This window comes from Lithobates pipiens, unplaced genomic scaffold (genome assembly GCF_037356315.1).
Source record: "Lithobates pipiens isolate NorthernLeopardFrog02 unplaced genomic scaffold, aLitPip1_a1.2 Scaffold_11, whole genome shotgun sequence".
Taxonomy (NCBI): domain Eukaryota; kingdom Metazoa; phylum Chordata; class Amphibia; order Anura; family Ranidae; genus Lithobates; species Lithobates pipiens.
The window spans coordinates 24,938,038-24,964,284 of NW_027507696.1; the positions used below are offsets into that span (position 1 = coordinate 24,938,038).

Consider the following 26,247-nt stretch of genomic DNA (forward strand, 5'->3'; position numbering starts at 1 on the left):
AATTGGTGCGATAACACAAGAACAATGAGACTCCATTTACACCTGTGCATTTCCTTGCATTTCAGAAATGTGCTGCAACAAAAATCTCAGTAAAAATGTACCAAGCTCCCCTATAAAAATAGTTCTGAAGCGCAGCCCATTCAGGTGGATAGACTGCCCTATGCGTGATGAGTGAAAATGCTCCAAAACGCTTCCTCCCTTGCTAAAAAAAAAAAAAACGCATGTGGGAATGTGAGTTCCCGCTATGCAGAGTTGTGAATGGGCTTGACAACTGAGTGTTTCTGTCTGCTCCCTCCTAAGTACTTGTATAAAGATGGCCACACACTATGCAATCTTATTGTGTATTTAGTGAGAAGGGTGATCACTGATTGATTGCATTTCATTTAAAAGCGTGCACCTGGGAATGGGAGGATGGATGGTGCAGGGTTTGTGCTAATGAGGTCAGCTGGTCATCTCTTTCCTGTGTCATGATCTAAAGTCTGATCAGGAAGAAGACATTACTAATGGAAACGTCTGGAAACATGGATTAGGAAAAGAAAAGTAAGTGACTGTAGATTTAATGGAAAGCTTTGATATTTTTGCAAAAAAAGTATATGAATGCTATATTGGTGCATAGGGGAGCTGGAATTTAGAAAAAGAAAAAAACGTACAAAGGTGAACTTACCCTTTGGTAATATGCTTTTTTTTATCTATACCAGTTCCTCTTTGTGTATTTCTGTTGCCAATAACATGCTCTAAAGTCACCTGTACTTTTATAATGACAATTCAAGCCAGATCAGGTGAAAATTTCATGTGTAAGAGTCCCTTCAGACACTATTATCAGACCTTTCTCAAGGCAAATAATAATCAAGTGGTTTAGAAAACCTATTCTGGTTGCTACCATATCCCCAGTGATAATCCAACTCCAGAGAGTGTGTGCACCCCCCAGCCCCTCTCCATAAACACAAATGTTCCAGTATATCCAAGTGTTGTCTGTTGCGTGTGGGCAACATTAGCACATGCTGTCAGAAATCCACACATTGCATGTTGGCAAACAGACAGAATTCTATAGGTCTGCCATTGCTTATGTTTACGATATAGTTCATTCCAGAAATAGTTCTTCAAGTACTCTAAGTAGCATTTAAAAAGCGTTTAAGTTCAGCTCTATCTAGCAAGATCCAAATGTTTCCTCCGCAAGGGTTAGTTAAGAACCAGCAGAAGCCAAGAAAGACCAAGAACTGTTTATACATTTTGTGCTTTGTGTTTTGACATCGTGTATAGAATGTGTGTATAGTAAACAGCAGTCCGTTTTCTGTCTGACTTTCTATTATTTGCATTGAGTCAGTCCTAAAGCAGAAACAGTGCTTTTACATAAACATACATCAAGACATGAGGCCTACAATCAGCACAGGTGACCACAAACAGGTACCTGCTGCCTAGTGTTTAATGTCTTCATGAAGATAACAATGGTATGCTTGGCTGCCTCTCTTCTTTTTTTTTTCTTTTTTTTTATGGTAAACAGATGTCTACTGTTGTTGAATAAAGACAGCATTGTACAATTATTGCTGTTTATTGTACAATATCATTTCTGTTAGGTTATATGGGTCACTGGGGCTTGGCAGTGCCATCAGAAATACTGCCATAAGATTAAGGGCACTGTAAGAAAGGTTGGTTAAAAGCCTCTTGTCGTGATTTATGGTGATGGAAGCAACGCTGCATGTTATTACACCAGTCAGAACTTTAAATAGTTTTAAGTATCAAGCAGTGCCTGTAAAGGCACAACTTTTTTAGGATTTATTTACTAAAGCTGGAGAGTGCAAAATCAGGCTCACTTCTAACCTCAGCTTGTTCAATGAAAGTGTTTGTAAATTTTTGATAAAAAAAAAAAAAAAAAAAAAAACAAGCATGCCTATAGTTACCTGCTCTGTTCAATGGTTTTGCACAGAGCAGTCCCCTATACTCTTCTCCTGGGTTCCCCTGCCGCCACTCCAGGCACCTCTTCTTCATCGGGTGCCCCCATGCAGAGCCACTTTTCATGGGGGCACCCGTGCGTGCTCACTCCCAAGTCCCGCTGCTGTGTCTATTAACACAGACAGCGGGATTCAGCCCCACTCCCCGGTTCCGTGTCACAGCTTTTAATTGACAGCAGCAAGAGCCAATGGCTCCTTCTGCTTTTAATCTGTCCAGTGAGGAGAGCAGCAGCTGATGAAACCGCTGCTCTTGTGCACATTGCTGGATGGGATTGGGCTCAGGTGAGGAAACTGCCGCAACCTTAATACATAGATTGCTTTACAACCACTTGAAGCTTTGGCACTAAAACCTGGTAGCTGATTGGTTTCTATGCAGAAGTGAGCCTGATTTTACACTCTCGAGCTTTAGTAATGAAACCCCTTTATAAGAGATGTTAGTTATGTACGAATATTTTATAGGGCTTACAAGTTTTGTTTATAAGTTTTGTATAGCATGTAGAGTGGTTAGGAGCATTGTCTGCTTTTTACTGCTGTGTCCCTTCATACACCACTAGCTTCTGGCTATACTGGTCCATGAGAAATAAAGACTTTTAAATGAGAACTGCACTTTTATACAGTTTTCTTTAAAGGGGAACTACGCTCCCCCTGTACATGTTTTTTTTCTTTACCCTCTTACCTTGTTGTACTAAAAAAAACAAAAAAGAAAAAAACATGTGCCCAGCAAATCCAGATTTGTCTGGTACAATCTGGCACTTCTTTTCTGCATGCTGGGTCCCATGCCGCCATGTTCTCTTCTTGTGCCATCAGGGGGCCTGCTGCTTCTTCCTGGTTCTTGCAGCCAGCCCTAATGATGTGCTTTTGCCCTTGTACAATGTGGTGTAGAAGTCTTCAGGGAGGTGTGAAGCTCATATCCCAGGAGGCTTCTGACAGGGGGGGTCATTCTCACCTAGGCGATAAAGGCAGAAGTGAAGGCTGTTCTCCACAAAAAAAAAATTTCAAAAGAAATTTTTTTTTTCTGGGATATCGTGAAAGGAGGAGAGTTATGCCCCGTACACATGATTGGATTTTCTGACAACAAATGTTGGATGTGAGCTTTTTGGCGGAGAGTCCGACCGTGTGTATGCTCGAACATTTGTTGACGGATTTTCTGCCAACAAATGTTGGCTAGCAGGTTCTCAAATTTTCCGCCAACAAATTTTTGCTGTCAGACTTTCCAATGGTGTGTACACAAGTCCATCGGACAAAAGTCCACGCATGCTCGGGATTAAGTACGAGCCAGAAAGACTCGATCTTGTAAAACTAGCATTCGTAATTGAGATATCACGTACATCTTGTACATTACTACGTTCATAATTGTTGGCCAACATTTGTGTCACCGTGTGTATGCAAGACACGTTGGAGCCAACAACCTTCCAACAAAAATCCTTGGTTTTGTTGACAGAAAGTCCGATCGTGTGTACGGGGCAGAAGAAGCATTATTCTTTAAAGAAGTAAAAGATTGCAACCCACTGCGACAAATACTTTGCTGTATGGTTTTTTTCCCAAAAACAGGTTCTTTATGCTGCACATGCATGCTGCAGTCCTATCTGTCATTATGGGAATGCCATACTTATGGTAGCTCCCAAAAGCTAAAAATGTCCTGCTTCATGAAAAAAATAGCAGTTTAATACCTATAAGTTTTAAATGAACATTCTGATGACAAAAATACCATACACAGCTTGAAAAACTCCTACATAGTAAATTGACCCCAATGTTTATAACTGCAACTCTCACTAGGTGGCACCAATGAGTTGCTACATCTGGACAGTGCAGGGCAAGACACTAAATGAAGAAGTGGGTGCAGGTGAATCCTTGTTATACTCTCTGCACCTAAATTCGGTTTCTATCAGATTTAGCAACCCTCAATGCAAAACCAAACTCAGATCTCCAAATATTTGAAACCTAGAGTAACATTTTTAGAGCAACACATTTTAAATCACATAATATCTCAAAATACATTTATGTACAATGTTTTAATAATGTTCAGGGATAGATGTATGACACCATAGATATCATAGAATAATGCTGCGTACACACAACTGGACTTTCCGGCAGAATAAATCCAACGGAATCATTCCGTCGGATAGTCTGATTGTGTGTGGGATAGTCCGATCATTTCTCTTTAAAAAAATCAGACGGACCTAGAAATAGAACATGTTTCAAATCTGTACGATGGACTAAATTCCTATCAGGAAAACCGTTCATCTGTATGCTGGTCCAACAGACCAAATACAACGCAAGGGCAGCTATTGGCTACTGGCTATTGAACTTCCTTTTCTAGTCCCGTCATACGTCATAGCATTCAAAACTAACGGATTTTCGAACAGACTTTAGTCTGTTCATGTGTAGGCAAGTCGTAACTCCGTTGAAAGTCCGTCGGGAAGACCGTCTGACCTTTTCTGCTGGAAAGTCCGGTCATGTGTATACGGCATAATGGGGGAAAATAATGTTTTCAGACAGACAAGTGATACAATAGAACACTGTTATTTAATGTTTCCATTTTCCTCTAAAATATCTTAGTTACTGTTTAGGTATATAGATGTGGATTACTAATAGGTTTTTTGTACCATGCTAGCATGCCCTGTATCTTTAACCACTTAAGGACCGCCTCACGCCAATGTACGTCGGCAGAATGGCACGGCTGGGCACAGGCATGTACAGGTATGTTGCCCTTTAAGAGCCCAGCCGTTGGTCGGGCGCCCCTGGCGGGGCACTCGCGACCCGGTCCTGAGCTCTGTGACTGTGGCCGCGGGACCCCGCGGCCCTGATCGCCGCCGGTGACCCGCGATCGGGTCACAGAGCTGAAGAACGAGGAGAGGTAAGTGTAAACAAATCACTCCTCGTGCTTCCTAGTGTGGCTGTCACTGATCGCCTGTTCCCTGTTATAGGGAAAGACGATCAGTGACGTCACATGCCAAGCCACGCCCCCAACAGTAAAAAAACAAACACACTCACACTTAACTCCTACACTGCCCCCTAGTGGTTAACCCCTTCACTGCCAGTGACTTTTTTACAGTAATCAGTGCATTTTTAATCGCACTGATCGCTGTAATAATGCCAATGGTCCCAAAAATGTGTCAAAATTGTCCGACGTGTCCGCCATAATGTCGCAGTCACAATAAAAATCACTGATCGCCATCATTACTAGTAAAAAATAAAATTATTAATAAAAATGCCATAAAACTATCCCCTATTTTGTAGACGGTATAACTTTTGCGCTTATTGCGATTTTTTTTTTTTACCAAAAATATGTAGAAGAATATGTATCGGCCTAAACTGAGGATAAATATATATATATATATATATATATATATATATATATATATATATATATATATATTTATCATAGCAAATATTGAATTTTTTTCAAAATTGTCGCATTATTTTTGTTTATAGCGCAAATAAAAACCGCAGAGGTGATCAAATGCCACCAAAAGAAAGCACTATTTGTGGGAAGAAAAGGCAGGCAATTTTGTTTGGGACCCACGTCGCACGACCGCGCAATTGTCAGTTAAAGCGACGCAGCGCCGAATCATAAAAAGGGGCCTTGTCCTTTAGCTGGAAAACGGTCCAGGGCTTAAGTGGTTAAGAGAAGAAAACACAAGCTTTTCTAAGGCTGGCCATACACTATACACATTTCTCATTCAATTCTCTTTAGATTTACCTTCAACTATGTAGTGCAAGGGCCTGCCTGATTGCATACACATTGAAAGTGTTTCAGTTTGACCTCATATTATACAGTTGTGGTAAATCTAAGGAAAATTGCATAAGGAAATTGTATAATGTATGGTCATCCTAAGTGTGAGTCACTAATGGCTTGTGGGTCTTGTATTAAATGCTACGCTTCTTTTTAACTTTATGGCTACGCTGCTGAGAGCTCCATATGTGAGAGGCTCTTTATTTAATTTTATTACTTGATTGCACAGATTTAGCCACAGGAAGCACTGTTTCCATTAAAAATACATGCTCACAATGCTTCATTTGCCTTGAGTAAAGCAGGAGGCATGGATGCTATCTCTACAATCTTTAAAACAAAATTGCTGGAGAATTTTACCTCAATGGCAGATGTCTGTCTATGCCTTGTTTTATTATGAATAACACCAATAAACCGTATCTCTTTTAAAGAATGCATGTCTATGAGTGAAGATACACCTCGATATGCAGCCTTGTTTAGTCATTTAGTCAAGTGAACACAAGGCTTGTATTAGTAATAATGTAAGAACAATTTTACCGGATCTGAGATGATGGATGGAGGCTTTGATTCACCAAATAATCACTTAACCATAAAGACCATTTATCGTTTAGAATTGGCTTATTTAGACCATTGTGTGGCATGGTTAGAATATTATTACTAATAACAGTCAATTGAATTTTTTTCTTTTATAAATTAGATAAGTACATTATTTATTGCATTGTTTACACTTGTTACTGTTATACTAGCATATTGTGGCAAATGCGGTTGAGTTATCTGTTATTCTTTGATAACTACCACCCTCCACTTCCCTTTTTAGCCCTTGAACAGTCCTATAGCTTTTTTGTTTGTTTTCTTTATGCAAAATTCCATGCATTTATTTACAGTTCGGCTTGTAGTTTTATGTGATCTCTTATAATATTGTATTCAACTACGTCAAACTGCAATAATCATCATCCAAATCATTTTCCAGTGTTCATCCAGTGTGATCATTTAGAAATCAATCAAAAATTATCTAATTTAGACCTGTAGTAAAATAAAACCTGCATCTCTGCATATCCCCATTGATACATCCTTAATTTTATTTTTTTTATCTCTTAAAAAAAAAAATGCTTTACGAATTTGCATGTCATCCTAATCGTCTATATCGTTCCAATTTTAGTATATGCATTGCCGAAGCAAGCACTACATCTTTAAAGAGTGAAGGTACCCATAGAATGATATGGAAGACATAACTGCAACGCAACCACTATGTAAAGAAAAGAATGCCATAATCAAGCAGGGCAACCATGGACAGTGGTAAATGTTTATTGCCTGTGCAGACACCTACCAGTGCTAGTGAAAGCCAACGAGTACGGCTGTTCCAGGTGGGTAGGCAAGACTGTAATCAGGTAAAAAAAAAAACAGTTGATGGGGTGCACGCCCTGTCACTGCAACAGAAGCATATGTAAATAAACGAAGGATGGCCGCACTCCCATACACGATGCAATTAGGTTTATTTTCAAAGTCATAAAAACAGGTCTGACAAAGCACGCTAGTCGTGTGAAACACGTTACCTGCTTCCCCCTGTCTGTGCTATTCTAGTGCTGTTTTCTTTTTTTTACTTTGGAAACCTAATTGCATTGTGTATGGGAGTCTGGCCATCCTTCGTTTATTTACACCTACCAGTGCTAGACTCATCTTGGAGGAACAGTAACAACTGGCTGAAAAAAACAATCACAATGATACACCCATTGATCAGATTACCTAAAAGAATCTGCTGCAGATTGGGGATAGGTTATACATATATTACTTTTCAGATCATTATGGAAGTCTGTATTTACCCATAGAATGATAATCTGCACAGCACAGCAAATGATAGCAATTAATCTGAAATAATCTCTAAACACGTTAAATGAAATCCAATTGGTTTATATGAGCTCTCCAATGTGGACATCCTTAATGCCTTACTGACTAAGCCTGGGTGAGGGAGATAAATCTGCAGTGCAGCATTTGCTCCACAACTGCATATGATACCCACAAAGAAAAATGGTAGCCCCTTGCTGAGTTTACACTCTGTCAAATCTTTGGTTTCAAATCATTTTGACAAGCATAGGCTGTGATATTCACTTATTGAAGCAAATTGCACAAGTAGCAGCACAGGATGGCCAACCCCCAATGTGGCTTGTGCCATGCACACTCTCTGTCCGATCACCTAGTTTGACTAATGGTTAGGTGATTACTGCATTTCAGGTCCAAATGCTTAAAATAGCCAGAGCTGCCTTTTCATTTGCAAACGATTGATTATAGCCAAAAAGCGTGCTGTTCTTCTGGCCCTCCTTGATGCGGCCTGTTGTATTTGTGAAAGGACCGTTTCCAATTTCATGTGCAGGAGCAGCTGTTGCGGGGCTGAGCCGGCTCTTTCAGATTTGCACTGAGCACCCTTTTCACTTGTCTCTTGTATGGCTTTTGTCTTTGTCAATGAAATGTCCCCTTTGACCCTGATGCAAGCTCGAGTCTACCTCTTTTGTCAGCCTTTGCAGACAAGTTCCAGCCTAAATCAAGCATTGTCTGGGCCTCCAGAAGCCAGCACGTGCCCACATCCCCTTAATCTTTTAATTTCACCCCAGCAAGAGACAGCTGCTACTGATACACACGCAACTCACAGCTGTCGGCTGTGGCCTGCTGCCTGCATTCTAAAAGCCATAATAAAAAGGAGAAATAAGTGAAAAGTGTGTGTATGTTTTTTTTTTTTTCTTGCCTTTTGAAACAGTAGACAGCACGTGCTCCTTAATTCTACATTGTCGGCAAAACCGCTATCCTTCTTTAACCCCATATTAAATCTCCCTACAAGAGTCTTAACTTGATTTTAAATTGAAAACTGCTTTTTTTTACATCAAAGAGACTCGATCGCTGCTCATTCTGTTGTAGTGTGGCTATGAAATGATCTACAGCTAAATTACAGTGTGGGTAGAAAAAAAGAAAACACATGTATTATGCTACTTTTAAGCATCTGTAAGCAAAAGGTATTACTTGGAAAAATATATCGCAGCCATTAACAGGAGGGAAAACTTGTTTTGTTGAATGCATTAGCTATAATTTCTACAAGACACGTGTCTATGCAAAATTATACTCTGAGCAGCTGGTTACTAGAAAGCCTAGAAATGCCAATTATTTGTAGTCACACAGATATCATACGTTAACCAATGCAACTCTATTGACAAAGATTCATTGCATAGAATGGCCATGTGAATGCATATACCTGGTTCTGTATTGACCAACACTTGTAATTAGCATACACCTAAAAGAGCAAGAGATGGATTGATTTACTTAAGGAGTTTAAAAATCATTAATGGATTTCCTAAAGTTTAAAAATCTTCACTCAAAAAAATTGTGCAAATAGTCACTTCAATTATCCAATCATATTATTCATTTATTTCAGATACTTATATAGCGCTGTCAATTTACACAGCACTTTACATATATATTATACATTCACAGGAGCTTATAATCATATGAGAAGAATCTACAAATTTTCAAAGTGTGTATACAAATTGAATGCACACTTTAAAAAATTGAAGTAAAAATGTATATTTTTTTTGGAATGAAGATTCCCAATTCCTTTTGTAAATCAGCCCAAGTGGATGGGCAAATATTGCTAAACAGTGCCAGTAATTTTGATTCAATCATGCAACAATTTGTGTGCGTAAGAAGTGCAAATAGTATTAGAGAACAATGTATCTGTTGCCTAGCCTACGCAAATATTCCTTTGGACTTAATCTGTTACCTAACCTACTTCTTCTGGTGCTGCATTGCAGTGGATTGTATTGGGCACACAAAATCACAGCTGTCAAATATAACTGTATGGAGGTTGCAAAGATCATTTCTCCTGTCCACAGGAGGGTTTCAATATACATAGAAAAAAAGCTGAACACTGAGGAGGAGGTTTACTAAAGCTTGTGCATGCAGAATCTGGTGCAGCTGTGCATAGTAACCAATCAGTTTCTAGGTTTTATTGTCAAAGCTTTTTTGAGCAAGTTGAAAGTAGAAGCTGATTGGTTTATGCACAGTTGCACCAGATTCTGGGTGCACCAGTTTTAGTAAATCTCCCCCAGATGGTTTCTTACTTCTGCATGTGCTGAAGATTCCCTGTGTGCATTGTAGATATGATCTTCACCTTTTTATTACAGTCAAATTTGACACTTGTTGTCCAGTACATCTTCGACTTGTCAAGCTCATCACATTGCAATGCAACATGGGTACATAATACTGTAGGCCAGGGTTAGGCTGTAATGTGTTATAGGCAGTAATTAGTGATCAGCAAAGCACAGAAAGAAAATATGCATATCAATAATAATGGGTTATCCAAAGTGTGTTGGTGCCAATCACATTGACAATGCACAGGTAGTCATAAAACATTTGCTCAGCACATGCAATATAAAGCAAACCATTGCAAGTTGGTTACAAAGTATAAACTCTAAATTTCATTATATTTGTTTTTGCTGCATGGCATAATGGCTACCACAAACTTAAGATAAGATCTGGTAAACATGCTCTTTAAATCTTTCTTATCAGACGGCTCTTTACCAAAAAGAAGAATTCGTAGGAGTTGAAACTTTAATTGGGATTTTCCCCTTAACATTTGTATGTGACCTTAAACTAAAGCAAGTGGAGCTCGATGATTCAGAATTTGACAAGTTTGTGGTTTCTGTTTCATGAGATAAATGCTGCATGTAGGTGTAATTAAGATGTGTGTTCCCTTCAAGTGCAATAGGCTGTAAAGCCAGTGCAACAATATGCAACCGCATATTTTTATTTTAACACCCCACTGGCAAAATCCATATATCTGTCCATTTATTTTCTTTTTTTTAATGATGGTACTAACTCACTCCAATGTGCTGTGTCAGCAGTTTATAGATATTCTTAGCATACAGTATAGTATACATCTTAGCATAGCATACAGCAACTGCAGTGAAAATATTTCTCAATATTATTTATAATGCTCATGACATATGTGTTCTATTGAGAACTGTTTTATGTTTTGTGTTCAAAAATGAATGTCCACTGTAGTTTTTATTTTTTGCATATTTGAAATTGTGACCGAGTGCACAACAAATGCATCTGCCGGACGATTCGATCGTGTGTCGGCTTCATCAGACCTTTAAAAATCAGACTGACTTTAGTTTTAGAACATGTTTGAAATCTTTCTGATGGACTCGAGTCTGGTCAAAAAATCAGTTTGTCTGTATGGACAGTTTGTCTGTATGACGGACGAAAAACAACGCTAGGGCAGCTACTAGCTATGAACTTCCTTATTCTAGTCCGGTCGTACGTCATCACGTTCGAATCTGTAAGACTTTGGAGTGATAGTGTGTGGTCAAGAACTCCGCTGAAAAGTCCGTCCGGAAGACCATCGGACCTAGTCTGCCAGAAAGTCCGGTCATGTGCACGCAGCATTAGATATTAGGTAAGGGTTACAACCTGTATCAGGTTATTTTTTTGCTGTTTGTGTGCCAATGGAGAGGTTTCCATTAACGTCCTGTCTTGTAGTCAGGGCAGGAAGCAAGAAGACATCTTCCCAAAGTGATACAGCTGTCATCAGAACAAATATCCTCATTGGAATATCTCCATTTTATTATTGTTTTTGTGCAACTCAAAACTTTGATTTTTTTCTTCACTCTTGGGCCAGTTAACAATGGCCACCAAAACAAATAGAATAAACGAATCCTACCAATCGGGATACTGATTGTAATAAAATCCTTCTGATGAAGTATTCCCATGAGCAATAGATATCAGTTCCTTGGCCATCTTTAGTTGGCGTGGGTGATTATCTAATAAAGTACACAACAGACACCACCAGCCATGTTCCTCAAGTGGAAATAACAATAACAAGTTAGGAAATCTTTTATTAGAGCTATTTCTTTCCCCTTGATAAGCTTGTGCCAGAGCACCCCTTTAAGAATAGGCCCCGATAGAGTCTAAGCAAAGCAAAAGCCTTAAACAGGCCTAACTACTGAAGGTAGTAGATTCTATTCTACAGTTATATTCAAAATACCTATTACTCCAGTATTACAAATAACCACAGAAGCAGCGAACATTAGGTAAATGTGTTATCAGGTGTTTGAGCTGTGATCCCTTATCACGGTATCATCAGCTGATTCTGCCTTCATCTAGCATTTATTTTGGCTAAAGGACAAGGCAGAATTCTTTCTCTTTCTCACGTCATTATTGTAAGTGTCTACACACAATCCATTCAATTTTGGCACACACTAAATAATATAATAACACATGGAATTTTCAAAAAAAGGATTTTTGGAAGTTTAAGGCTCTATAAAGTTAGTAGTTTATTTTAATTAGAGCTTTGTTTTAATACTTTTGTGGTGTTACCCAAACAGTAAAGCAGTTTTATAACCATAATGCACCCCATTTGATAAGAGCAGTCTCCACTCAATATTCCTGTTTGAAATGGGGAAAACAGGTGTATAGGGACTGCAACCTTCCCACATAACAGATCCACCTGGTGTTCAGACCTGGAGGCTGCCGACACCTCCAACATACCAGAATAAGGAAAAGGATGGTTGACACTCATGATGACATCCAAAAACTAGTATCTCTTTATTAAGTAAATACGTACAATGCTGTAAAAACAGCCTAATGCTGCGTACACATGATTGGAGTTTTAGTCGGAAAAATCTTGGATGGTTTTTCTGACGGAATTCCGCTCAAGCTTGGCTTGCATACACACGGTCACACAAAAGTTCTATGAACTTTCGACCATCAAGAACGTGTTGACGTACAACACTACGATGAGCGGACTTTTGCTGGCAGGATTACCGATCATGTGTACAGGGCATAAGTGTTTTGAACGTTAGTCTTTAGTCATGGCCATGACTAAGGACTAATGTCCGAAAGGCGTAGACTGTTTTTACAGAATTGTACATGTTTACGTAATAAAGAAATACTAGTTTTTGGATGTCATCCTAAGTTACCATCCCTTTCCTTATCCTGTTTGAAATGCTGTTCTGACTGAAAACCCGCTGCCAAAATTACTTGTTTCTTTAGGAAGCTCCAACATGGTACTTCAGGTGAAATCTGTGATTCCAGATGTTTTTCCTTAGAAAACTCGAGACCGCTCCTTGTGTGCAGCCATTTTTGAATGAACAGGCTGCACACAGTTTTATTATTAGCCATCAGGGTTGGTACCCCTGTTGTTTGGTTCCTATTCTTCGAGTCTTGCCCTCTTGTGTTAATTTTTCCTGCTCTACCCTAAAATTGAGAGAAGTGATAAGGCAGATGAGTTTGTTAAACCATTTTCAATGCTAGTATTGCTTCACACTGCTGTAGCTAAAATATTTTTTTCCAGAAACTGATGTGCATGTGACCTGACATGGAATGACGTGAAATGACAAGGAGATGGAGGGTACTGCAGAGACTGGGGCCGCATTCTTGCTTCTCTGTAAAATGGCATATGCCTAAATTAGCAATAATTTAAGGCATGTATAAGGCCACATGGGGCCTGCACCACCTTTAGGACAAAATATCATCCAAAAGAAAATAATTAATTGAAATAAAATATTATTGTCCAATTTACAGTGATGTGTACTCTAAACCAGGGCAAGCGTAAGCTATACCAAACATTTCCTACTTGTAATTTGTATCTGCATAGGGAAAACATTTTTTTTTAGTTTTTGACCACTGGGTCAAGTGACCCCTCTATTTCTCCTAGTGAATATTGTCACTAAAACAGAAAGTGGTTAAACGCTAGAGTTTTGAGCTGTCACTGCAACAGCTGTTACCCGAACAAGATCTGAGAGCAAATCTATCAATAGAGATACCTGTTCCAGTGACAATTGTCTAAGAATCACTTTTTAGAGAATACTTCTTATTGATGCATCTGCGAGATGCAACAACGTTTTGCGCGTTCACTTTAAAACTGAACTCCAAACAACTATATACATTAATGAAACACATATACAGTAACTATTTTACCTGCCAGATGATATTTTTGTGCATCAATGCTGAAATTTACACTTTTTGCCATACATGACAGCCATGACTAGATGGAGAGGATACCTGATTTTTCTGTTTTCACTGCAGTAATGTAACAATTGTCTCCTTCCCATCCTTCTGCTCTCTCCTCCTTTCAGCATGCATCTTGTACTGCAGCACAACTGATTTGTCTCCTTGTTCTCCTTGTAAAAACAGAAGCCTGCAAATAAAGTTTTCCCCTGCTTGCTTCCTCTGCAACACTCTGTATTAGATGATGTCATCAGTCAGAGCCACAGAAGAAGCAAGTAGTGTAAGATTTCCTCTGCCAGCTCCTGTGTTTACAAGTGGCACCGGGCAACTGAGACGTAGAAAGTTTCCTGCACCATTTGACATCAGCGCAGGTGGTAGTAGATACATCAGTACTGCAGCAGTGGCTTCTCCTGCAGTCCTCATCTTTAGCCAGAAACCAAGTACTTCTCCAGACCTGGATCACTCTCAGGACAGAAAACTGGGGAATACTCTGCACATTCCATTAGCGAGTACTAGCTGTTTGGTGTGCAGCATGGGAGCAATATAGCAGGAGGTGTGTGGGGAATTGAGAGAAAGAAGGATCAGCAAACCAGAGGATCAGCAGAGCTGGGGGAAACTACTGAGTGGGAGGATCAGCAGAGCTAGGGGTTAATACTGAGCAGAGGATCAGCATAGCTGGGTGTACTACTGAATGCAGCATCTGCAGAGCTGGGTATACTACTGAGCAGGGGATCTCCTGAACAAGGGTACTAATAGGCTGGGGATCTGCTGAACAAACCTACTAATAAGCTGGGGATCTGCTGAACAAGGGTACTAATAAGCCGGGGATCTGCTGAACAGGGGTACAAATGAGCTGGGGATGTGCTGAGTAGGGGTACTACTTAGCTGGGGTTCTAATGGGGCCCTTTAAAATAGAAAATCAACATACATAGGGCATTTGTGTGCTTCATTAACCAGTTCCCGAATTGGCTCGCGTCTATTTACAGGGGGCAAAATGGCTCCCCTGCGCAAAACCCTGTATAGGTACGGGGTTCCTTTAAGAGCCGTCAGAGGGCCCGTGTCGCAGGAGGGACACACGTGCCCGCTGAACGGCAGGGGGGACATGATGCGCGTAGCCCGGTGGTTGCGATCACTGCCAGCCACGCGCAGTGGTGTGCATGAGTGCCAGCACGATGATTTATGTGTGTAAACATTACTACTCTGCTTTACTTTGACAAAAACAGCTCTGGCAATACTATATTAAATATATTTCACTCGCATTTTTAGGCTGTGGTACACATATGGCAGGTGAACAAGAAAACTGGATTATCACAGAGGAATATTTGATCCCAGTGAATACTGTTTGAAGAGAGTCAATGTACATAATCGTATTTGTTAGGAGTTTCCGAATGAATAGAAGAGCACACCAGCCAGCCGTCAGGCAGCCTGCTTCTACTTGTCTCAACCAGTGTTTTTTGTGTGTTTTTATTAAATTCGGAGACATCACAGTGCAGTCAGGACATATGGTGAGCGGTACACCTGTCCTGTATACTCCACACCTGCTTGATCTTCTGTAAAGAGGAAGCAGGCCTGCTATACTTTACAGGCCAGGGGGCATACGTATCTCTGTCTATTACCACACTGGACATTACCAACACGTGCTGTGAGTTTAGAGCATCTTGGATGTCCTTTCAAGATTAGAAGATCTGCAGGAGGTAGAGGATGTAAAAGGAAAACAATGTTATCTACCCATTGAATAAGAGCAGGGCCAGCTACTCCACTTTACATTAGAACACACTGTGCTAGAAGGTACAATTGATTGACTTGCTTATTATTGCCCATATACATTGTAGATAAGTTAGAAAGTTCACAACTTGCTCAGCAGGTGAATATATTGATAAGGCTCTATGTACGCTATGCTGTGTTTAATCCATTAATCCTTCACATTTGTTACAGAATTATTATTTTTTTGTGCATTGTGTTGCTATATAATAATTTGCATTCGTAAAAAAAAAAAATACTATATTAATAATAACATGTTAATTTTGGGTTGCATGTTGTAAGTAATTTGCACTCTACCGACAGTTTTTTAGATTTGAAGGTATTGCATATTTATTATATAAAAAATAATAATAATAATAATAAAAAAAAAAAATATATATATATATATATATATATATATATATATATATATATATATATATATATATATATATATATATATATATATATATATATATATATATATTATTATTATTATTATTACTTCTGCAATTTTCCTTATATAAACAGCTACAGTTTAAAATGGGATATATGTTCATAAATCATTTACTTACTCTGGATAGCAGCAGCAAAACAAAAAAAATAAAAAATCTTTTTAAATATGTATATTCTTCCAGAATGGAAAAAAAAGTTTTACAGCGACCTTACATGCTGTCTAGTAGAACATTTGCTCATTCTAGTTTCTTGGTGCCTGCTATACTGAATAGGGCTAATAGCGTGTGCCCCGAGGCTGCACATTAGACCAAGACAAACTCAGTCCCATCTGTCACTAGATCTGGGCCATCCTGGCTGCATAATTGGGCAAGGCTTGAAAAGACCGTATAGATGAGGCCATGTGGTAACCCTGCAGAGTAAAGAGAAGAGCGAGCTGCTCATTGGTTGAGGAGGAGCGCAATAGTATGACATGACACTCCAAGCCTTAGTTAATCACAGCAGCTGATATCTGGGGAGTGCTATACATCCACTTATACCAGAGCCAGCATTCCGACCAGTCTACAGCTGCAATTACAAACTCGCAGAAGTAGCGTTAATTTGAAGCAGAGATTAAGGCTTTCCTCGTTTGGCCCCTCTGTGGTTACAAAGGCAACAGGCAGGGCCATTGTGAGACCATTAGGATAGAACAATGAAAAGCTGACAGGATAATCAGACTGAAAAGGGGACTAAAACTTGGCATGTGCCGGGGACCATGCTCTAGCTCATTATGCATAACAGCAGATGGAGTGTGGCCTAGTTGTCAGGCAGAATTTAGGCCATGGGGGGAAGGGTTCTCTGAATCGACTACATCTATCACCACCACAACACAAAATCTTCCTGACCTTCAGGAAAAGTAATGTTTATCAACAGGTTCATTTCCCGAGAATGGAATAAATTCTAATACTGAATATTTTTTAACCGCAAGAAAAGTTGTGCCAAAGATTACATTGCAGACTTAGGCCTCATGTACACTGCTGCTGGTAAACGGACGTTTAGGAGCAGTTGGGCATTTTTTTTCAACTGCTCCTGAACTCTCCTCTATGTTCTCTTATCAGTACATGTACACAGAGTCATTTATAGTCGTTTCTAGGCAGTTGAGTTTATTTCGAAAGCAAAAAAAAATGGGTTCAGATGGACGTTCAGCGGTTCAACGATCGGATTTTCTGACAACTTTGTCTGACCGTGTGTATGCAAGACAAGTTTTGGCCAAAATCCATCGGAAAAAATCTGACGGATTTCGTGGTCGGAATGTTCGACTGTGTGTACAGGGCATTAGACTTTTTTTTTGCCATCTGTGGTTCATTGGGGAGATTTACCTTCGCTTTCTGTGAGAGGAAATCCCTGCAAATTGAAGGAATGCCTGGGGGCCCACCAGGTCACTAAAACTGGTGTCTCCATTGGAAGATTTCCCCTCTATTACTTTTCTGGGGACAACCCAAATGTGGGATTTTCTTTTACTTTCACTTTCAATGATAATGGTAAACAGGAGAAATAGAGAGGGTGAATTTCCCTAAAGGCTTGTACACATGTGCCGTATATCGTCTGGTGTTGGCTGTTTCTTAAAGCGGAGGTTCACACAAAAATTGAACCTCAGCTTTTTGGAACCTTCCCCCCCTCCGGTGTCACATTTGGCACCTTTCAGGGGGGAGAGGGGGTGCAGATACCTGTCAAAGACAGGTATTTGCACCCACTTCCAGGCATAGACTCCCACGGGAGCATACGCCTCCTCCCGACCTCCCGCGCTGTCTGCTGGGACACACACGGGTTCCAGGAGATAGCGGGGACCAGTTAAGATGCGCAGCGCGACTCGCGCATGCGCAGTAGGGAACCGGGAAGTGAAGCGGCAACGCTTCACTTCCTGATTTCCTTACCGAGGATGCCAGCTGGCAGCTGCAGAGAGTCGAGCATTTGATCGGCTTCGGCTGCCGACATCGCTGGATCCTGGGACAGGTGAATGACCATTTATTAAAAGTCAGCAGCTGCAGTATTTGTAGCTGCTGGCTTTTACTTTTTTTTTTTAGGTGGACCTCCTCTTTAAGAAACCGGCTAACATTCGGCCCATGTGTACATCAGCCTGTCCAACAGAAGTCGACCGAACGGGAATGCTGGAGGAAAACCAGCATTCAATCAGCCATTGGCTGCCAACGCTGACCAGTGTGTTCTGGTGGGGGCAGAACACAACGGCTCAGCGGGGAGATCTCTGTACTAGCAATGCATAGTTAGTACAGCAAACTCCTGCTGAGCTACTCATTTTTTTTCATTCAGTGCAATGGGTTGAACTAAAAAAACATAAGCCCCATACACACACACCGAATATTGGGAAGTACCGGCCAGTTCAATAGAATTCAGCCCATGTGTACGGCACCTGGTCTGACAGAAGCTGGCTGAACATCCGGCTTCTGTTGAAGGGGCATGACTGAAAAAGGTCTGTCAATCGGCATCTGAACAGTGCTCCCAGGCAATGGCTAAGAGCGCTGACCAGTGTGTTCTGGCAGGGGGCAGTCCACCTATCAGAACATAATAGCTCAGTGGGGAGATCGCTATACTAACATCAAATTGTTAGTACAAGATCTCCTTCCGAGGTCTTTTTTTTTTTTTTATTTCAGCCCACGGGGTTGAACGAAAAAAAGAAGTGTGTACCAGGCTTTACAGGGGCACAGACAGCAATAAAAACTGACAGGTGTTCCAATCAATCTCCTTTAGTGTACTAGTAATGATCCTTTCAAATAACATTAAAAAAAAGATTAATTTTTAACTTCCTGCCAGTGTGAAGCAAATCAGGGCCTACAAGGAAGGTCCACTTATTTACTTTGTCTTCCCTCAATGCCAAAATGCTGCAATAAATTACAACTAAAAACTATAGGGAAAAAAGTAAATATATTTATATACACCTGCCACTTTATTAGGTACACATTGCTAGTATCAGGTTGGACACCCTTTTACCTTCAGAACTGCCTTAAAGTGGTAGTAAACCCGCAATTTTTTATTTATTTTTTTAAACCTGCAAAGCAAAATGCATAATGAGCTAGTATGCACCGCATACTAGCTCATGATGAAATACTTACCTTAGAACGAGGCCCCGACATCTGGCCCGATCCACACCAAGGGAGCTGACATGCTCCCTCTGCGTTTCTTCCGGGTATCGCAACTCCGGCGCTGTGAGTGGCCGGAGCCGCGATATCGTCACTCCCGCGCATGCGCGCGGGAGATTTCATTTCAGGCGGCCAGGCCACTGCCGGATTTTCAGGCCGAGAATCCCCTTGTGCGCATGCGCCGCTGCAGTCAGCGGCGCATACCGAGGGGAATATCTCCTAAACCGTACAGGTTTAGGAGATATTTTTTTTACCTACAGGTAAGCCTTGTTATAGGCTTTCCTGTAGGTAAAAGTTAAAAATTTGGGTATACAACCACTTTAATTCTTCATGGTATAGATTCAACAAGGTGTTGGAAATATTCTTCAGAGAATTTGGTCCATATTGACAAGATAGTATCACGTCGTTTCTGCAGATTTGTTGGCTGCACGTGCATGTTGTGAATCTCCCATTCCACCACATCCCAAAGGTGCTCTATTGGATTGAGATCTGGTGACTGTGGAGGCCATTGCAGTACAGTGAACTCATTATCATGTGCAATTGAACAGGTGTACCTAATAACATGGCTGGTGAATGCATAGATTTAACTTTTCCCCAGCTACCATTTCATCATCCTTCCAGTGAAGTCCGAGAGAATGTCGAGTAGCCCAAATATCATTTGATCACGCTCCAAAATGATATAGAAGCATCCAGTTATTATTTCTGGGCTACTAAGCATTCCTGAGACCTCCATGGAAGGAATGTGACATCAATCGCACCTAGGCACTATGGGCAAAAGCTGAAGGTAAGATATGTTATTTATCTTTTTGCCCTGCAGTGTTTTTTTAAATTAAAATGGGTGATAGCATCTTGTAACACTACTGTGCTACATAATGTTTTCTATGCTGTAGAGGAATCTGTACCTAAGAACCTGCAGTGCAAGGATCTCCCTGCTTCAGTTTTATTCAGTATGTGAATGTGTGCTTTTAATTATGATAACCATATACATTATGATTGAATGAGAGAAATCACTTGATTCCCCTCATCCATAATTCACTCTTAACAACATAGAAGGACAAATCTGCAGCTCCGACTATTGTATTCTGACAGCTGTCAGAATACCCCAAATCAACCTGTATCTGATTGGATGCAGCTGCTGTTCAGTTGAGAATTTTCCATCTGGCTTCTTCAAATTTTTCTGGAGTCAGGTGGTGCCGACAGGGACACCATTGGAACAAATTTTGACTGATTCAGCAGGAATGAGCATGCATTTTTCAAGGCCTGATTTTATATTTTCAATAGCATGAACCCTAAGGGCTCATTCACACCAGATGCACTGGGTCTATGCTTGCAGTTCTGTAAAAAAAAAAAAAAACAGTACGATGCCCTACTTTTCCAAACTCTGCCATTCCACCAGGGAGTGAGGGACTGAAGCCGGTGTTCCCACCAGCTTACCATAGAGATGAGGGAGGAATGGAAGCTCCCAGATCATCTCTATGGTCTATGAAACTGAAAACAATGAGCATTTTGTCACTTTCAGTTTGTTGTTTACAAGTTGTTACCGCTTGTGAAAGCATCTGATCTAACCAATCTCAGGTGGATCAGATGCTTTTGAGAGCAGGGGTTTAATAAACCCCAGATGTCTTAGTAAGGAGAACCTGTCACTGCCCGTGCTATCACAAGGGATGTTGTTCATTGCTTGTGATAGCAATAAAGCTGATTAAAAAATTAACAAGACTGTGTAAATCATGTAAAAATTGCAACAATTAACATTTTTTTTCCTCTTGGGCCTTTGCTTTCAGAAAATGTATAATGTTTGGGGGTTCTAAGTAACTAGTAAAAAAAAAAAACACGCAGATTTTTACATGTATATGAAAAGTGTCAGAATAGGTTTGGGAAGCAAGTGGTTAAAGAAATATGTAGAATGTAGGAGTTGTCTTCTATAGTCTACATACAATAAATGCAAACAATAAGGAGGAATAGCTAAGTTTTCTCTTTAACACCAGCTATGAACTTGATTCAGTGGAGACAGAAACTACTCATGTGACTGGACAAATTTAGCTTGCATCAGGCTGTACTATAAAGCAGCTGACCGTGACTTGGCATTTTCAGTAATATTGCGATTACAACATTCATGTTACATCAGAATTTCCTAAAACTGAATGGGGGGGGGGGGGTCGGGATATGTTTTCATGTTGTTGTACGAGCAGGATGGAATTCAATACATGGAAACAAAGCAGAAAACATGTTGATAATCCTCACTTTCTTCCAGTAAGCATGTGTTATGATGTTCTTCGTTTTTATTTGTCCAAAAGCACATGCTCAAAATGTGGCTGTAAACAGCATACTTAAGGCTGTATTCACACCTGAGCGTATCGTTTTCAGGCGTTTTTTTTTTACGCTTTTTTTTGCAGCTTTTTTTGCACGTTTTTTTTCAAAGCGTTTTTGAAGTGTATTACATGCGTTTTCACAGCTTCAGGCGTTTTTTGTTTAGCCAATTTAAGCATTAGGGGGAAGAGAGGAATTTAGGGGTGGAGAGATACTGTTTGAGCATTTTTACGGGTGTTTTTTTACGAGCATTTTCAAACGTTTTACGAGCGTTTTTCAGCTCAAGTCAGGCGTTTCTATTGAAGTCTATGGGGCCAAAAAACGCTTGTAATCTGCCCAAAAAGAAGCTCATGTACTTTTTTGAGCTTCAGGCGTTTTGCTTCAGGCGAAAAAACGCTCATGTGTGAACAGGGGCCATTGAAATGAATGGAAGTTTGCTTGTTGGGCGTTTTGGAACTTTTGAGATGAGCGGTTTATGAACTGAAAACGCTCAGGTGTGAATGCAGCCAAAATGTTTCACCCTTGCCAGAATTTTAGATAGCTCTTTAATTTTGTGAAGGCACAGATTACTAGGATTGACTGTTTTTTTCAATGCAGACTCCCGTTCCTGACACCTTCATATTGCAGTAACACAAGCTAGGTTTAATCTTGTGGTCAAAACATGGTTGAGCTATGTTTTTAAGAACCCCCCTCACACGCACACACACACACACACCATTCCCGCTAAGGCTGCAAAGACATGGACGGGGCCGTACACATGCCATGGCTGTAATGCTTTGCAGCAAAAATGATCCAAGTTGCGTTCAGCAGGCAGTACCACCCCTTTAAAACCATTGGCTGAAATCAGCTGCCAAACTCATGCTGTGTTCAAACACAGACATGTGTCAGCAGGAGCTGAAGCCTTGAGGATACTCCAGAAGATGCTGGAAGGGTCTCTCGGCGTGGAGGCGTTCCTGAGCTGTCAACCTGTGTGTTGCCTACCACTGTGTTGGCCAATCAGAACGCGTTTCGGAGGCAAGGCTATGCCTCCTTCATCATCCTGACACAAGGCGCTTGTGGCTAACAACGAAGGATTCATCAGCAGCTTCTTCTACTGCTGCACCTGACAAGCCCTTACCCATTGAGCACTATGTGAGTGCATTTTACATTGTTTTTAACTTTGCAACTTTTTATTAAAATAATGCTGCAGTAGGAGTGGCTTGGCGCTTCTTTCCTACTTTTTCCTGCCCTCTTGTTTTTACAGTCCATTATTGTATCTCAGAGCATGACGATTACACTGTCTACTGCATCACAATTAAACAATTGATTCATGCATTCCCATTTTGTATAGTATAGGGATAAAATACAATTGAATCAACAAAGTCCTTTGCAGGAACAGTGTATCATAGATGGTACAGCTCGGAGGTGCTCTACATGTTACGCGTTCTATGAAACGCTTCATCAAGAGCTTATGACAATTTTCTAAAAAATATTAAATAAACAATATTTTACAATATAAAATAATCACACAAAAACCACAATCTTGTGATAATTACAAACAGAAAAAACCCAAAACCACCCAGAAAAGAATATTGCTCCCAGAAACAAAAAAACAAAAAAAAGGGGGGGGGGTTGGAAAAGGGAACGTAGGACTACCAAGTATCTGGGGGATCATGCAGAGGTGTATCCCTATGTTCATTTAAGTATTCTGCAGCCTGAATCCACAGTTTGTATTCACCACTGTCTGCGATCATCATAGAAGTAAAGAGATGTGGGTGCCACTGCTGTCAGTATACAATTGCTGGCGAGGTTGATTACTTCATTCATGCAGTAAAAGATGGATGGAGGAGTCTATTAGATTTCTTGGAATGACTAGCTTAAGACATCAGTAGGTTCCAGTGCAGGTTTGGCTAAGGACAGGAATGGTCCTATGATGGCAGTCTTGGAAGTCCATTGTACATCTGGCCAGAGACAAAACTTTAACAGCTCAACTTCCAACCCACATTGGTTTATTTAATGTCTGGGACTACACAAGCATTAAAAGGGGGTGCTTAGTAGGTACTTCCGTCCCCTGCCAAGAATCCCAACCTACAATGATTTTTTTTTAATGGTTGGGACCCCACATGTGTTAAAAGGTGGTGTTTAATGGACACTTCCAACCCCTGCCAAGCATCCCAACCCACTTACATTCCACAATGATTTTTTTTTTTAATGGCTGGAACTCCATGAGTGCTAAAAGGGGTGCTTAGTAGGTACTTTTAAATCCATCCAAGCATTCCTCAACAGTGTGCACTAAATGGCTTCTCGCATTTGATTTGCATTGACTGCTGTAATATGTGCTTTGGGCTTCTGCATCCAATGCTAATGTAGATCCAACCTAAAGGTGCCCAGGGATATGAGAGCTTGACAGTCACCTGATCTAGCTTTTTTATGCCATATCCGGAATTATGAAAAGTGCTGAGACAAGGATCTTTGGCACCCAAGGTAAAAATGCAGAAAATGCTAAAGTTTGTCACCCTTCCCTACTGAGTTTTATAATTTGATGATACAAAGGAGCAGGAGTCAATAAGTGAGTTCAAATTTTAACTTCAAATTTTAAGGTTAGAAATCAATATGGGTCAATTACAAATTTTATTCTGCAAATTGTCTCTTTTTAGGAAGGCACTGGAATCATATTTTTGGTAAAAAAATAATTTTTTTTTTTTTTTTTTAAATGAATGCGATTGTAATTGCAATTTAAAAAAAAAAAATACCAAACAAGTTTATACTTAAGCAACAGTGCTTTACCTGAAAATGCAACTATAAGTGCAAATAAACAAAAATATGGATGGTATTGTGTACTGTGTTGTAGGAAATGTCTGTCTTGTTTGACAGATAGTGAAGTGTGGTAGAAAACATAATCTACTGGACAATTAGTCACACTGGTCTGCTAAATAGATAATTTTCTAGAGACCACCAACACAGTATTGTCATAGCTGGGTCTGAAGATGCTTGAAATGCCAAGATACAGCCTAGTTTTTCACAGGGAATGTGGAGACACTCTGAGATTCTAAGGTGGAATGTTGAGCTACACTGAGATTTTGTTGTGTAATCTAGGGTGGAATGCTGCTGAGTAATTAGAACTTTCCCAAATTGTTATTACCTTTCACCTCCCACACTTACTAAAATAAGCGAGTTGGAGTGGCTGCCTTATAAACAGGTAATGATATTGCATCCTTCAATGTACTGTGTCTCTAGTGAAAACATATATTATTTGTATTGTTTTTATATGAGATTAGTTCATAAATGTACTTTAATAGAACAGTTTCATAATCCATAATAACCATAACATATTTTGACTGTGTCATGGCCCAAATTCAGGTGAAAATCATGTAATAAATATAGTACATAGATTCATATTAAAGAGGAACTTTACTGAGCAATGGGAAAATTGATCCGACGCTGCATGTGTCCCCTGCCACGTATAAGACTGAGAACTGAGCGATCAAAGACCGGCTGATCGCTCAGTTCTCAGACTGCACTGAGCAGACACTTTTAGATACCGGTGTTGTGTCGAATACTGTCCCCCGTCGGATAGCGTCCGCCCTGTACTGCGCTTGCGGTACGGATGACAAGGAGACGCCAAAAATCTCTGAAGATGAACGGCGCCTGCACACTGAGTCCAAGTTCAAACCCCACCATCCAAGTGGACATAGAGTCAGAATAAAAAATTGCTGAGCAAAGCGAGGACGTGCCCAAAGCGTGGAAAACGAAGCGAGCCCGCAAGGGGCTGTCTTACTACCGTATGTCCACTTGGATGGTGGGGCTTGAACCTGGACTCAGTGTGCAGGCACCGTTCATCTTCGGAGACTTTCGGAGTCTCCTTGTCCTCCGTACTGCACAAGCGCTGCGCCTGCGCAGTACGGGGCGGACACTATCCGATGGGGGGACAGTTTTTAGCAGAACACCGGCTCTCTGCTACGCCCCTTCGGCGCTCACTGAAGTGCTGGTGTTCTATCGAACAGTGCATCCACGTCAGATAATGCCTCCGACGATCTGCGCATACGCAGTACGCAACATCACTCCAGCTGATATGTTGATCAGTTGGTGTGACGGCAACACTTCACATGTAAAGTCGGGGGCTTTCCTGAGCTTGGACCAGCTGAGTGATGTCAGCCGACAGTAGGCTTGGGAACACACTGCACTTCAGCCAAAATAGCTTTAGCTATACTGTACTTCTTAAGTCATCCAGATACTTACTAGTCTATGCACTCCACTTCTGTCTTCTATGCAGCCGATACTTCTCAGGGTTCCTGTTCCTCCACACAACCATCTCGGTTTCAAGAGTCGACTTTCACTTCCTGAGGACACACAAACAGCTCCCTACTGTGCAAACGTGAGACACGGCTTGCCATGAGACCAGTCCTGCGGCCCCCTGGGATGTGTGATGTTATCCCAGGAGGGTGCAGCAGGGGGGGCTCACCTAGCAAGTGAGAGTCAGTATTACCAAATAATGGAACTGGCTCCCCCCTCCATTTCTTTACAGGCGGGTGTAGAGGAAAATAAATAAGGTAATTTGAATTTGAGTGTGATGGTTCACTTTAAAGAGAAACTCTGCTACAACTATATGTCTCTACAGTATAATGACCTTGCAATTTCAGCATAAAAAAACTAACAATTTTTATTAAAAAAAAAACACTTTTACTATGATCTTCCTCTAACTGCCAGGTACTTGTACATTTTAGCATAGTATAATTAAAGCAGTATAAAACCCAAAAGCAAACATTTATTATATTGCAGCTTAGCAATCATTGGTGGTGGTGGCTGCATTTGTTTTTTATTTTTTAAGCTTTCTTTTCATTTCACCTGGTGATCCTGCCAGTAAGTCTGTGCATGGAGGTTTTGGGGACTAATGGCATCTTTTTCATAAAAATAATAAATGCAGCCATATTGATTAATGAAAAATGTGCCTTTATTA

At 40.5% G+C, this 26,247-nt stretch overlaps 1 long non-coding RNA gene across 2 annotated transcripts in view; it reads right to left on the reverse strand.

Moving 5' to 3' along the window:
• LOC143961152 (uncharacterized) overlaps nucleotides 1–25,703 on the reverse strand; it is a 30,897-nt gene extending 5,194 nt beyond the window's left edge. For both annotated transcript variants that reach the window (XR_013270423.1, XR_013270425.1), the window contains exon 1: nucleotides 25,530–25,703. This is a non-coding gene — a long non-coding RNA (uncharacterized LOC143961152). The remainder of the gene's footprint in view (nucleotides 1–25,529) is intronic.
• Between the last annotated feature and the right edge of the window lie 544 nt (nucleotides 25,704–26,247).